The sequence below is a fragment of the Dermacentor variabilis genome, unplaced genomic scaffold (assembly GCF_050947875.1).
Source record: "Dermacentor variabilis isolate Ectoservices unplaced genomic scaffold, ASM5094787v1 scaffold_12, whole genome shotgun sequence".
NCBI classification, from domain to species: Eukaryota; Metazoa; Arthropoda; class Arachnida; order Ixodida; family Ixodidae; genus Dermacentor; species Dermacentor variabilis.
The window spans coordinates 30,003,915-30,017,185 of NW_027460280.1; the positions used below are offsets into that span (position 1 = coordinate 30,003,915).

General features: G+C 42.6%; 1 protein-coding gene across 3 annotated transcripts in view; it reads left to right on the top strand.

Moving 5' to 3' along the window:
- Positions 1–13,271, top strand: part of olf186-M (Ki-ras-induced actin-interacting protein-IP3R-interacting domain olf186-M) — a 110,255-nt gene that overhangs the window by 34,164 nt on the left and 62,820 nt on the right. The window lies entirely within an intron of this gene.

Here is a 13,271-nt window from a genome sequence, read left to right on the forward strand (position 1 = left end):
CCTAGCTTGCTAAGTATTATTCGGAGCCCTGCCATTGAAAAAAAACCAAAATGCACCAACGTATTCGGGGAGTTATCAAGTACAACATTTGCCAGCGACTCTTGTGGCTCTTGAGCAGTATCCGCACCTAGTTATCATCCTGTAGAGACACCTCGAGGAGCTCCTCAGTTATTGTTTCTAGCTTTCAGTCTTGCAGCATTGCATGTCATTGTTGACGCTGGCATAGCTGTTTATGTCCACAGAAACTTGTGTCGGTAGTAGGATCAGTTTCCTCAAGTCTGCCAATCGGGACTGCCCTCCAAGCCAAGTAGCTGGCATAACTGTGGTGGCCCTGGAAGTTCAGCTTAACCATATTGGCAGTTCGTGTGAAGGGGATTGTTATTTTTCATTCTGTTTATGAGAAACGAACAAATTGTTCACGCATTGTTCCTCATATCCGAAAATCCCACTTAACTCGGTTCGCCTTTAATGGGAGTCTACTGTATGTACAAATGCAGGTAAATTTCGACAATATTCATCTGTAGAGCTTAATAGGAAAGGCCATGAAGATAAGCATCTTAATCCGGTGCATTCAAATGCATTTGGAATGTACAAATGATTTTAGGCTACTGCTGATGTGATTTTAGGTTGAATTAGAAAAATGAACTTCTAGTCATTGTTGGTTGTAGAACATTGATTTAGACCACCAAAATGAGAAAAAAAACTATGAAAAAACAACTTCTAGTGGTGTTTATTGGATGACAATCAGGGCGGATGGCAGATGGAAAGGGGTAGTGTGGAGATACAAGCAGTAGAAGCTAACACAAGGTCATACAAAACACAGTGCAGTCTTTCCTCACACCTTGTGCATTGAACCTTGGTGATGAACCTGTCCTGTGACTGCCCTCTGCCACAGTTGCAGACATGATTGATGCTTGCAAGGAAACACATTGTGGCACTTTCTTTGTCTAAATGGAGCGTTTCACAGCTGGGGAGATGATGATGATCACCATCGATTAGAGACTTGTCTAGAATTGAGTGTTTTTGGCCATGACCTGGTGACTTTGCCAAACAAAAAGTTACCAGCACTGGTATTTGCTTTGAGCGTGTTTATACAGACAAGTTCCTGAAGCAGGCAAAAGCAACTGTAATGTCGCTGAAGAAGTAATTGTGATCTAAAAACAATATGTTGCTTGTCAGCCTTTACGGTTCCAAGTTTGCTGCTGCTTGTGCGCTGTGCCTAAAGGTAAAGCAGCATTAATAAAATGCACATCTAGCCCACAAAAAGCATGTGCTCAGGGTAAGCTTTACAACAAATGCATGCTATTCCCCCCCCCCACCCCCCCACCCCCCCACCCCTCTTACTCTCTTTGGTGTCACATCTGCAAGTATTTTATGAACATTAATGTTCACAGGATGGCAAGCTTGCATTCTGTGAAGTTCAGCTGATAGAAAATTTTGAAGTAGGCAAAATCCGACTTACTTTGCATGCTTTTATATCAAATTTACTCGATCATTGCAAAGGAACAATTATCAGAACATGTATACGAACGTATATATATATATATATATTAGAATTTGTCTCGACTATGAGCTGTACACTTCAGTTTTTATTCTTTTCATTCTTTGTTGTTGGCTCAGATGTTGGTTCGCTGCCATTATCGTAGGTATTGGCCAATCAGCGCAGTGAATAAGAAAAGCCATATGGAAAATTAAATTGGCCCTTACAAAATATGGCTTCAGGATGTTGATGGCATTTCTTAGTGGGGCTCATTAACGTACAGAGCAATGAGAATGTCCAACATGGGCATGTTTAGCTATTGTTGCCTTATGAATGCCCTCTAATCACGCACTTTTGGCTGTGTTCTGCTTTGGAAAGGGAAAGGTTTGCTTTAGCTGATATGCTTGTTTCACTTGTTTGGAAGATCAGCTTTAAATCATATTTACAGCATAGTGGAACAACCAAAATATTGATACATTTGTTTGAATTAATGGAAATTTAAGTTATTCTAATTGGAATTGTACTTAATTTTGGGTGATGTTGTTACTGGAAGTGAACAAGCATTTATTAAACCTACAGAAGTTTGCATTTTGTCGAGCTTGTGTTCGATTAATGTGCTCAAAAGTCGTCTTTCCCAATTTTCTTTCTCTGTTGGGTGAGCCTCATAATCAGATTGTGGTTTTGGCACGTAAAATACCATAATTGATTTTTTTATTTTTAATAATGCCCATCAATTTTGCTGCTACAAACTGTACCTTAATTAGCCTTGCCTTAACACCAAAGGTCGTGGGTTCGACTCCCACCAAAGATTGTGGGTCCGGGTGCCTTAGTTAACTCGATCTTAATTAACTGTGCCTTAATTAACATTGTCTTAATTATAATTAACATGAAAGATCGTGGGTTCCAACTCCCGCCAAAGGTCGTGGGTTTAAGTGCCTTAATTAACTTTGCCTTAATTAAACCGAAGGTTGTGGGTTCAACTCCCACCAATGGTCGTGGGTTTAACTCCCACCATTTTGGCGCCATGACACCAGATGGTCAATTTTGTGACCCATGAGCCACTTAAGGCTTTCGCCTTAAAATTAAGCTTGTGTTAAGGCCAGCTTAGAGTTTCTTTTTTGTTCTTGCAAGCATGAAGTTTTGCAAATGCCTTTCCAATTGCCACATGATGAAGCACTAATTATACTGTGGCACGAGCTATTGTGTGCCCTAGGAGGATATTCTGTAAGTGTCCACCTAGTGGACACTTGCAGAATACCCTCACTGCTCAGTGCTTCGAAGGCACTTAGTAGCAACTATGGGGTGTATTAGCTCATATGTCACTGATGTGGTTTTACTTAGATCTAGGCCCTGCAGGGGCACCTTGAACAGTCAGGGTGTGGTGTTTGGCACCACCATGGACCCCGAGCCCCCATACTCGATGCTGTTATTCGTACTGTGGCTAAATGTTATAAGTTCAAGGGTTAGGAACTGCAAACGGTGGCAGTAGGGATCTAGGTCAAGCCCCAGTCAAAAGGCTCTCGCCTGACGATCAAGCTAGAGGCTGTGGGATCCTGTGCAGAATACGATGGTGAACTGCAGCTGACATACCTGGAATCCTCAGTAATACATGACGTATGGCATTTGTGTCCCCAAAGAAAAAAAAATTATCGGTCTCTTAAAAGAGGCCATACCAAAGTTCTAAGCAGCGAAAATTTTTGTGAAACCTTTCTTAACTTCCTAGTTCTTCACTAAACTGACAACAAAGAACCTATAACATCGTAATTGGTCTTCAAGATCGCGAAGTCTCTAGAAACAGCAATTGGCTAAGAATACAAGGTGAAAAATCTTACATCTGGTGACCTCTTGATCGAAGTACAAACAAAAGCACAAAGCGAAAATCTCCGGAAACAAAAAGAAATTACTGAGCAGGGCATGACAGTTGCGCCACAATGTAGCCTGAATAGCGTACAAGGGGTGATCTCAGAAAAACAATTGATGAACGAAACAGGTGCAGATATCCTGTAGAATCTTTGAAACAAAGGTATCAGCGCTGTTCGAAAAATCACCATCCGAAGAGCAAATGAAGAAATGAAGTAAATATGGCATATATAAGTTGTCCCGTGAGGGCATATGTCCCCAATCCGAGAAGATGCTTCAAATGTCAATGGTATGGGCATGGCTCACAGTCCTGCCGAGGAAATGTTACTTTTGCGAAATGGGCAGAAAATGGTCACCCATCTGAAAACTGCAACAAAACATTTATGAAGTGCCCCAATTACAGTGGTCCCCTTGCAGTGTACTCGCGATCTTGTGAAACTTTTAAGAAAGAAACGGAAATTATTCAACCTAATATAAAAAAAAAAAATTTGCATTTCCAGTAGCTCGCCAAAAACATGCAATGTTTTCAGGCCCACATTGTGCCAATGCAGCTCGCTGGGGGGCAGAGTGGCATCTTATGTCTACAGACAGTCAATACAGCTTCGCTGATCTGGCCTTACCTCTCGTGCCCTGCGAACAGCCACTGGCTGCTCAAAAGGCCTCTGCTTTCAACGCGAGGTCCCCAAAGCCAACCAAGGTGCCCCAAATGGGTTCTGTTATAGAATCCATCGCAGCATTTCCTGTCCTCGCGGCGCGCTTCCCTATTGACAGTGTACCGTGAGAGAATGTGACACCTTCAGGCAACCAGCTTGAACGAGTGCCTTCAGTGTCCAAGGTTTCTGATGAAGCAATTGACACAACACCCAGTGCACCAGGGACGTCTGCCCCGAAACATCCTTCTTTGCCCACTGGCAAAGGTAAAACAGGTCGCCAGCCAGTCGCTGCCCCTGGGAAGGGCACGTGACTAAACATGTGTTCCAGTTCTATCTTTCAAGCAATGCAAAAGTGAACTATAGATCTTCCGTCACCTATTCCACGTTTCAGCATATCAGAAAGCAACAGTGAGGTTGCTAACACTTAAAAAAAAAAGTTGCCCGAAAAAATGGTTTTTATTGTTCACTGGAACTTCCGTGACTAATACGTAACTTAGGTGACATAAAAGATATCTTAAATCTGTTCTCTCCTTTAGCCCCGCCGAGACTGTGACATAACTGGTCGTCTTTCGGGCGGCATTGAAATTATTATACAGTGTGGCACTACAGCACAAGAAATCCAGTTAAATACGTGTTTTGAAGCAGTTGCAGTTAGTGTAGTGTCATTTAAAACCTTGATCATCTGCTTCATATATCTTCCTCCTCATACTCAGGTATCTGTCGAAGACCTGGACGAAATTGAACAACTTCCAGAACGTTTTATATTGGTGGGCAATTTTAATGTGTACAGTCCCTTCTGGGGAAGTACGACGACACTCTAGAGGGCAAACTATAGAACATTTTATTCTAGCAAATAGCATTTGCATTCTCAATACAAATAACCCAACTTGCTGCACACCAAGCACGGGAAAAATGAGTTGGCTCAATTTAGCTCTATGTTCTCCAGATCCACCTAAATTGGGAAGTACATGACAATCCACATGGAAGTGATCATCTGCCATGCCTTATACATCTTGCACAACCAACTCCAACACCTACTAAACCACAGCAGCGGAAACTACATCTAGTAAACAGGACACTATATATGACACAGGCTGCGTTAAAAAAACTAAACGACAAAAGTCTTAGCATAGAGGACTAAATTATAGAAAGATTTACTATCTGTCTTCTTCGAGCAGCATCCATGTCAATACCACAAACATCAAGGTTAGCACGAGAAAATCGAAAACTGTGGTGTACGGAAGAGTGTCGTACAGCGAAAAAGAAGCAAAACAAAGCTTGGGGCACTTTCAGGAGGTACCCAGCATACGTCAACCTAGTAAACCTCAAATAAACACGAGCTTAAGCACGTTACATCTGTGGAAGAGCAGAAAAAGCATCTTGGAAAAACTTTGTATCATTTATAAACAGTTTGAGACCAATCAGAAAAGTCTGGGAGAATGTGCGAAAAATGAATGGCAATTATACAACCTACACATTCCCTCTGTTAACTCCTCCTGGTATTCAAACGACCCTCCAAGATCAGGCAGAAATTTAGGGTGAACATTTTGCCCAAATGTCAAGCTCATCGAACTACAAAGGCTACTTTCCTTTCTTACAAAAGCATAACAGAAAAACAAAAGTTACCTGCCAGAGGTGGCATGAAGGAAGACTATAACAGCCTATTTACTATAGATGTATTATGGAATACACTTAGTATGTGCAAGTAAACAGCACCAGGTCTAGATAACATTCATTACGTAATGCTTGAGCACTTATGTGAAGCCACAGCAAATGCTTTACTCAAGTTATTTAACAAGGTATGGGTTACGGACACAATACCCTAAGCATGGAAGAAGGCTGTAATCATCCCTTTCTTGAAAACGGGGAAACTACATACTGTGCCTAATAGCTACCGTCCAATAACCCTGACAAGTTGTCTGGCAAAATCATTTAAAAACATGGTAAATGTCAGGCTTATGTGCACCCTTGAGCATCGTAACCTACTAGATAGTTTGGCTTTTGGAAGACGTGATCAACATTAGACCATTTAGTCCAGTTAGAAAACACAATACAAGAGGCATTTATGCGTAAACAGCAGTGTCTAGGAGTCTTCAATCTAGAAGAGCATGTGACGCTACCTGGAGGCTCGGAGTTCTATGCGACTTGGTTGATATGCGAAGAAAAGGCAGAATGTTGAACTGCTTAGCTGATTTTGTCTCAAGCCGCACCTTTCAGGTGTGCATTGGTACAACCCTCTTGCCTATTTTTACTCAGGAAAATGGTGGACTACTCGGTTGTATTTTAAGTACAACCATCTTTATGGTAAGCAGAAATCGTACCCAGTTCTGGTGAGCATTCCATATATGTGGATGACCTACAAATTGCTTGCTGCTCTTCCAACATTAACACCTGCGAATGGCAAATACAGCTAACCATGAATAGACTGTCTGAATGGGCCGACAAAAATAATTTCTGGTTTTCGAATGAGAAAACAGTGACTGTTATTCTCACACAAACGAAGGCTCCAGCCAGACCCTAATCTACAGCCAAATAAACGTAATCTGCCCGTGAGAAAGGAAAACAAATTTCTAGGTTTGGTTTTCGATAGTCACGAAGTTTCATCCTGCATATGAATACATGAATAGCAAAAGCATATAAGGCACTCAACATACCAAAGATTTTATCTTGAAAAAGCTAGGGCTTGAACAGAACATGTATCCTACACTTTCACGGATCATTAGTTTGCAGCATTCTTGACTATGGTTTAGTAGTGTACGGATCAGCAAGGCTGTCATATCTTCGAAGACTAGATCCCATGCGTAACTTTGCTCTCCAACTTGCTACAGAAGTGTATAGAACATTCCAGTATGTTGAAACTAAGGAACCATCTCTAGACGACAGACATTGTTGGCTTTTGGGACCATGTGCACTGAAAATTTGCACATTACCTTCACACCATTGTTTCAACATTGTCATGCAGTGTCAAGCAAGAAACCTTTATACCAACAGACCTTCTACTGTAAAGCCGGTTTGTCTCAGATTTGAAGAAATATGCCTCAAATTAACCCTTTCGCTGTCGGACCTTTCTGGCCGTGACGCACCCCCAGTGTCTGCTTGGAACAGGGAATGAACATAGCAATTTATTTTTTATTATGATTGGTGTACAGATAACATAGTCAATGCAATATGCACATTTCAGTGTTCTGCTTTTGTTAGTAAACATCATCATCATCATCAGCCTGACTATAACATCCGTTCCACATCCGAATCTGATGATGCGGAACTCACCTCTTCCTCTCATGAGACTCTGTCCGAGTCTAAATCCGAGCTCGGCTCGTATTCTGAATCGGAAGAGCCACCGCTCCAATGAGCAGACAAAGGTCCCGCGCACTCAGCCATCCGAAAGTAACCGCGCGCAGGGAGGATGCGCTTTCAGTCGCCCGCAAAACGGAGAGAAATGGGGCGTTGTGTGATCAAGAAGACAGGGGGACATGGAAAAAGGCTAAAACAAAGTTCGAAGGGCTTTACGTTTACTGCTGCAAGTCGGAAGCGAGGGTGTGGCGAGAGAGCGAAAGCAGCAATCGAGTCACTCTTTTCGGAGAGGTAACGGCGCGTGCCCCTGAACTTGACACACCGTAGCTGACGCACCAACAGAAGAAAAATAAAAACCTTCAAACCAGCGGAGATGGCAGAACAACCCTTGAACCCATAACCACACGCGCGCGATGCATGATCCAGCGAACGCGGAGCCACCGCGCCGCTCAGCAAAGAGAGAGGGGCGAGTGGCAGTCGCACCGTACTCTTCAATACATGTACCAACACAGGTCGGGGCGAAAATACGAACTTGTAGAAAGAGTCAACAGATGGCGTGGCCAGTCCAGGAGTGCCAGCTTTGCGCTCAGGCACGAAATTTTGAACGCACGATAGAGAACGTACCGGTACGTCAGTGACACTGTGGGGGGGCAGCGCGAAGACGTACCGGTACGTCTGTGACAGCGAAAGGGTTAAATATCCAACAAGAGTATTCCTATGTCTTTAAAGACCCCAAGCATTACTTCCATGAAATAACCTGCACTCTATCTGATTTCACGTTAACAAACATAAAGAAGAGTGAATTGCTGCAGAAATACATGACCCAAGTTCAGAAAGGTTTACGCAGATGGATCCAAAACACACGCACACGTAGGCTGTGGAGTTATTGAAGTAGAGTAGGACTTTTTGCACTATACATAGCGGTAAACAAAGCAATAAAGGCGACAGCCACAACATAGTTATTTACAGTGATTCTTTGAGTACTCTTCAATCCAAAAAATACAGATTGCTGATTTTAGGAGACATACTGAAAACCACTGTGGAAGAGCAGATAAGGTGTCTGAACGGCGCCGTCTGTCAACAGAGCGAGCCGACTACAACTTTGTTCGGGCTTCACCCCTTTGCCGGCATTGTTGGGGGGCTCATCATTCCCTGTCGTCTGCTACCCAAGCCCGTGACACGAAAAGTGTAATGCCTTGTATCTGCACAAAAATGTGTAATTTGCGAAGACTTATAATAGTGTATATCCTTATAATCCTTATCCTTATATCCTTATAATAGTGTAAATGGTAGAAGATTGGTAACTTTATAGCAATAAGGAACAATTTAAACCCCCCCCCCCAAAAAAAAATAAAATAAAATTGATCAGAGCTAATACCCACAGGGATTACAGAACATGCTCCATAGGCTCCATAGAACATGCATGGGGAAGCTTATAGTAGGGGTGGGCGAACTTGAACTTTGGGGGTGGGCCAACCTAAATCGCTGCAATTGGCAAGCCGCGGTTTCTCGCCTTATGTGCACAACTTGATAAACTGCACTTTGCAATAGTCAGATGGTTTTGCATTTGTCTTGCATTTGTGGATGGTTTTGCATTTGCTGTCTCTACAGCGGACTTTCACGAGTTGTAATGCACAATAACATCTGGATAGCGCTTACTGGGTGATTCCACAAGAGATCAAACATGCATGTCCACTTGCTATCTTTGTCTTGTTTGGTTTTTTTATATGTCATGTAGGCACATTCAACATATACGGAAACAAACTTTAATCCCTAAAAGTGTTCCCAGGAAGCCAAAAAATATTTGAATGTGGCGGCGCGAGCGTCATACTTTTGCTTATCACAATATTTTCAGATTTCATGGCCGAAATATGTGCAAACTAAAAAAATTGTGTTGAAAAACTTTTCTGCTGATTTTAATACACTTCACAGTAAATCAGTTCCGTGCGTTTTTTATGCTGTCCACAAACCAAAAAAATGTAAAAAAATTCCAAACATGGCCCAAATCAGAAAAATTGTGAAACTTTGATGCGTCTTGGCGCATTTTCTATTCCACACTGAAATTTGAAGATTTTCAAACATAGAATGTTTTCTTTGCAACGTTTATGCAAAATAGTATCTTCCTACATGAAACACCAAATGAAGAAATAGTTAAATAAAAAAACTCTGGTTACAATTTTTGAAAACATTTTGGATGGAAATCCATTTATGCAATAATATCTTTTCTTGTTTGCTTTGTTCACAAAATATAATCTGCCAACGTGGCCCATGTTGAGTGTGCTGGCTTCAGTACCTTTGCTGATTGCCTATCAGTTTGCATTGTATTCAAATCTAGTTCTAATTTCTTTGCTGCTTCAGAACTTCACTCTGACAGCTTGTTTTCAACAAAAATGTCGTGTCAGATTTTATTTGTGTCTAGTTGGGGGGGGGGGGGGGGGAGGAGGTTGGGGGCGGCATCCCCCTAAAGTGCTAATGCGTACTGAGTTTGCAGGCTACAACCTCTGTGGGCATCGCACTTATGCCTTCATTAGTCGCTTGTCAACAGCATGCGAGACACTGCGAGTGCATGTTGTGGCTGACTTCGCTGAACCTTCCTGGTGAACACAGTAAATCACCTGTAGGTGGCCCTTAGGCAGGCTAATCCGTAAGCAACGGAGTGCTTCCCTAATCAACAGGTGCGCCATTGTAGAGGCGCTACTTCACTGCCTGCTCTCCATCCCCCACATGCAATGGATACTGGAACCTTCCTCGGCACCACCGCGTGTGAATCAAACTGTGCCTTTCTAGAAACTTATCTGAGTCATTTCCCGAGCTGTTTATTTTGTTTGCTGTCTTACCTCGGCCTTCACCTCTGCCTTTCAGCTGTCTGAAAAAGTGCAGTGCGGCATGACTAAGCCAAAGGCTGCTGAAGCTGCCTTATTTATGATGTTTTGTCAGCACCTTGCTGATGCGCTTTCCCATGCTGAGAATAGCAGAGGTCACTGGTGGCATCAGAAGAACATTGTCCTTTGACAATGAGCGTGGCCCACACGTTTTCACAGTGAAAAGCTTTTGACGGCCTTGTTTATAAAACATGAAATTGTGAGACATACTGGAGGCTCACTCATGACAGCAGTGCAGAAAAAGGGACAGAAAGGATGCAGTGCTGTTCAGTATAAATGTTTCGACCTGGTCTAGCTGTTCACCACATGCGATGCATGCAGCTCATAGCTCAGTCCGAATATTCTGTGCCAATTGTTTATGCATTCACAAGAAGATTGCTAAGAAAAAGAAAAAGTTGTTGCGTAAATGTTTTGGATGCTGCCTCTCTGCGGAAGCTACTGCCAGAAGCTGAGGATATTTGTAACACCGACGAGCTCTGCCAGCACTACTTTACACGCTTCAAGGAAATCCTGTCTTCACCTAGTGACACCCACGATGAAGCAGACGAGGCATTCCTTCAGGAAGAAGCGACTAACGACTTGAACAGGTACGTCCACCTTTCTTCTGATGTTTCACCATTGAAGCCACTATCTTCCATTCACAAATGTAGCAGACAATCTTACGGAAAGAGAAAATGGGCCGAGATTAAAAGTGTTGTGGTGGTGAAGATACGCTCAACTTTAAGTGCTGCACACAGAAGTGTCAGTACACCTGAACCATCTGTAACAGAATGTTGTGCAGGCGCTGGCTGGTTAAATAGCTTGAAGCAAGTGTACAAGGCTTCAAGGTCCTATCAAGAGTGCCTCCGTCTCTTAAGCATTGTGCCACCAGAAGTTGAAAACAAACGTGTTCAAGAGGCAATGCCCAGCAGTCACAAAGGCCCGAAATTGATTCGAGAAGCATGGAATTTTGTCAGATCTTGATCCATACATGAGGTCAAGGTTAAGCCCATAGGATGTACAAGCTGTGTTCGACTTCTTCACCAAGGACAAACTTGGGTGCTATTGGCAGAGTCCAAACAAGAAAGATGTTGTGGTAGTCATCACGAACGGCCAGAGAGAGTACATCTCAAAGCGTTTGGCATGTTCTATCCATGAGACATTCCAGTTGTTCAAAGCAGCTCACCCTGAAAGTGCCATCGCCCTGTCAAGTTTTACAGCCTGCGTTCAAAATGGGTTCTGCTCGCACTACAAGAGGTTTCTGTTTATTGTGCTAATGTCAACCTCTGTGTCTCCATGCTTGAGAATGTAGCTGGCATGGAAATCTCATTGGAAGGCGTGAAAGCATTGTGCCTTTGCGGCTCCCCAACCACAGATGTTATGTTAGGTAAATGTGAGCACTGCTCATGGAGTGAAAGCCTCACTTTGGCCAGTCTGGAAATGATCGACAAAGACGAGGTCACATTTGCTGTTTGGGAAAGCGGTGACTTGATCAAGAAGACATCGTCTCCAACTCTTTTTTAAAAAGAGATTGGCAAATTGTTGACCAAATGGATTCCTCACAAATACATATACTGCACTCAAGCTGCGGCTATTCATGAGGCAAAGAAGTGTGAGCAGCGCGGAAGCATTGTTCTGCATTTTGATTTTGTGGAACAGTAGTCTGTCCTTTTCTCAAATGAAACACAATTGTACCATTGCAACAAGAAATGGATCTCCATTTTGACCTGTGCCGCCACAACAAGGAAAGCAACACACAGCTTTGTTATCATAAGTGACGACATGCATCACAACACAGTGCATGCCTGCTACGCCCTAGGTAGAGTGCTCGAAGTGTTAGATTAAAAAGCACTCATCTACTATCACGTAACACACATCAGCGATGGTGCAGCAAGCCATTTTAAAAATTGGTACCAACTGTACGAGTTGCGCCACTGCAAGTATACGTCCGTGAGGTGGATATTTTCCGCTACCGGGCATGGAAAGAATGCCTGTGCCGGTGTGGGTGGACTTCTTAAGCACCAAGCTTCCCAGCACAACCCGAGTCAGGTCTGGAAGCACTGCTTCCATTCAGTCGGCACATGAGATGATCTCTCAACATAGCAGCAATATTAACAATGTGGCCCTGCTTCATGTGCCTGCTGCTGCCATTGAGGAGCATCGCCAGCAGAAGTCAGTGAAGTGGAAGCGAGTGCCACATGTGCCAGGAATTCAGTCGGGGCATGTGTGGATGTGTGCCCGTGATCGGTCAAGCGGACATACACTGTCCATTGCGAGAACTGCCATTAGCCAGCTGACGGTGATTGAACCTTTTTAAATAATTGCAAAGGACATGCAATAAATTTGTTCAAATACTACAAGTAGTGTCTGGTTTTGTTCTCTCTTGCGTCCCAGAAAGCAAAGCAGAAAAAAAGCGTTCTCAGTTCTTGCCACAAAAAAAAAAAACACAGGTAAACCCTTCCTTCATTTGTGGCAACCATAGCCTTTTCTTTTTTTTGTAAAGAGAGTAAATGTTAACAAACCGGAACGAGTAATCGCGGCACTAAAGCCAGCACACTCAACATGGGCCACTTTGGCCCATTATATTTTGTGAATAAAGCAAATGAGGAAACATATTATCATACCCACGTTTTGCCCAACATAAATTGGCTTCCATCCAAATTTTTTTTCAAAAATGGAACCGTAGTATTTTAATGTTATTTTTTGAAAATGAGTTCTTTTGAAAAAACTTGTTTATTTAACTATTTTTTTCTTGTGTTTCATGTACGAAGATAATATTTTGCATAAATGCTGCCAAGAGGACATTCTATGTTAGACACTTTTTTAAAATTTCTGTGTGAAATAGGAAATGCGCCAAGACACATCAGTTACAAAATTTCTGATCTGGGCCATGTTTGCAATTTTTGTAACTTTTTTTTTGTTTGTGGACAGCATAAAAAAATGTATGGGACTATTATACTGTAAAACATTAAAATTAGCAGTAAAGTCTTTTGACACAACCATTTTAGCTTGCATTTAATTCGTCTGTGAAATCGGAAAATATTATGGTAAGCAATAGGAGGACACTCGCGTCGCCACCTTCAAATATTTTTTTGGCTTGGTGGGAATGTTATTAGGGAATAA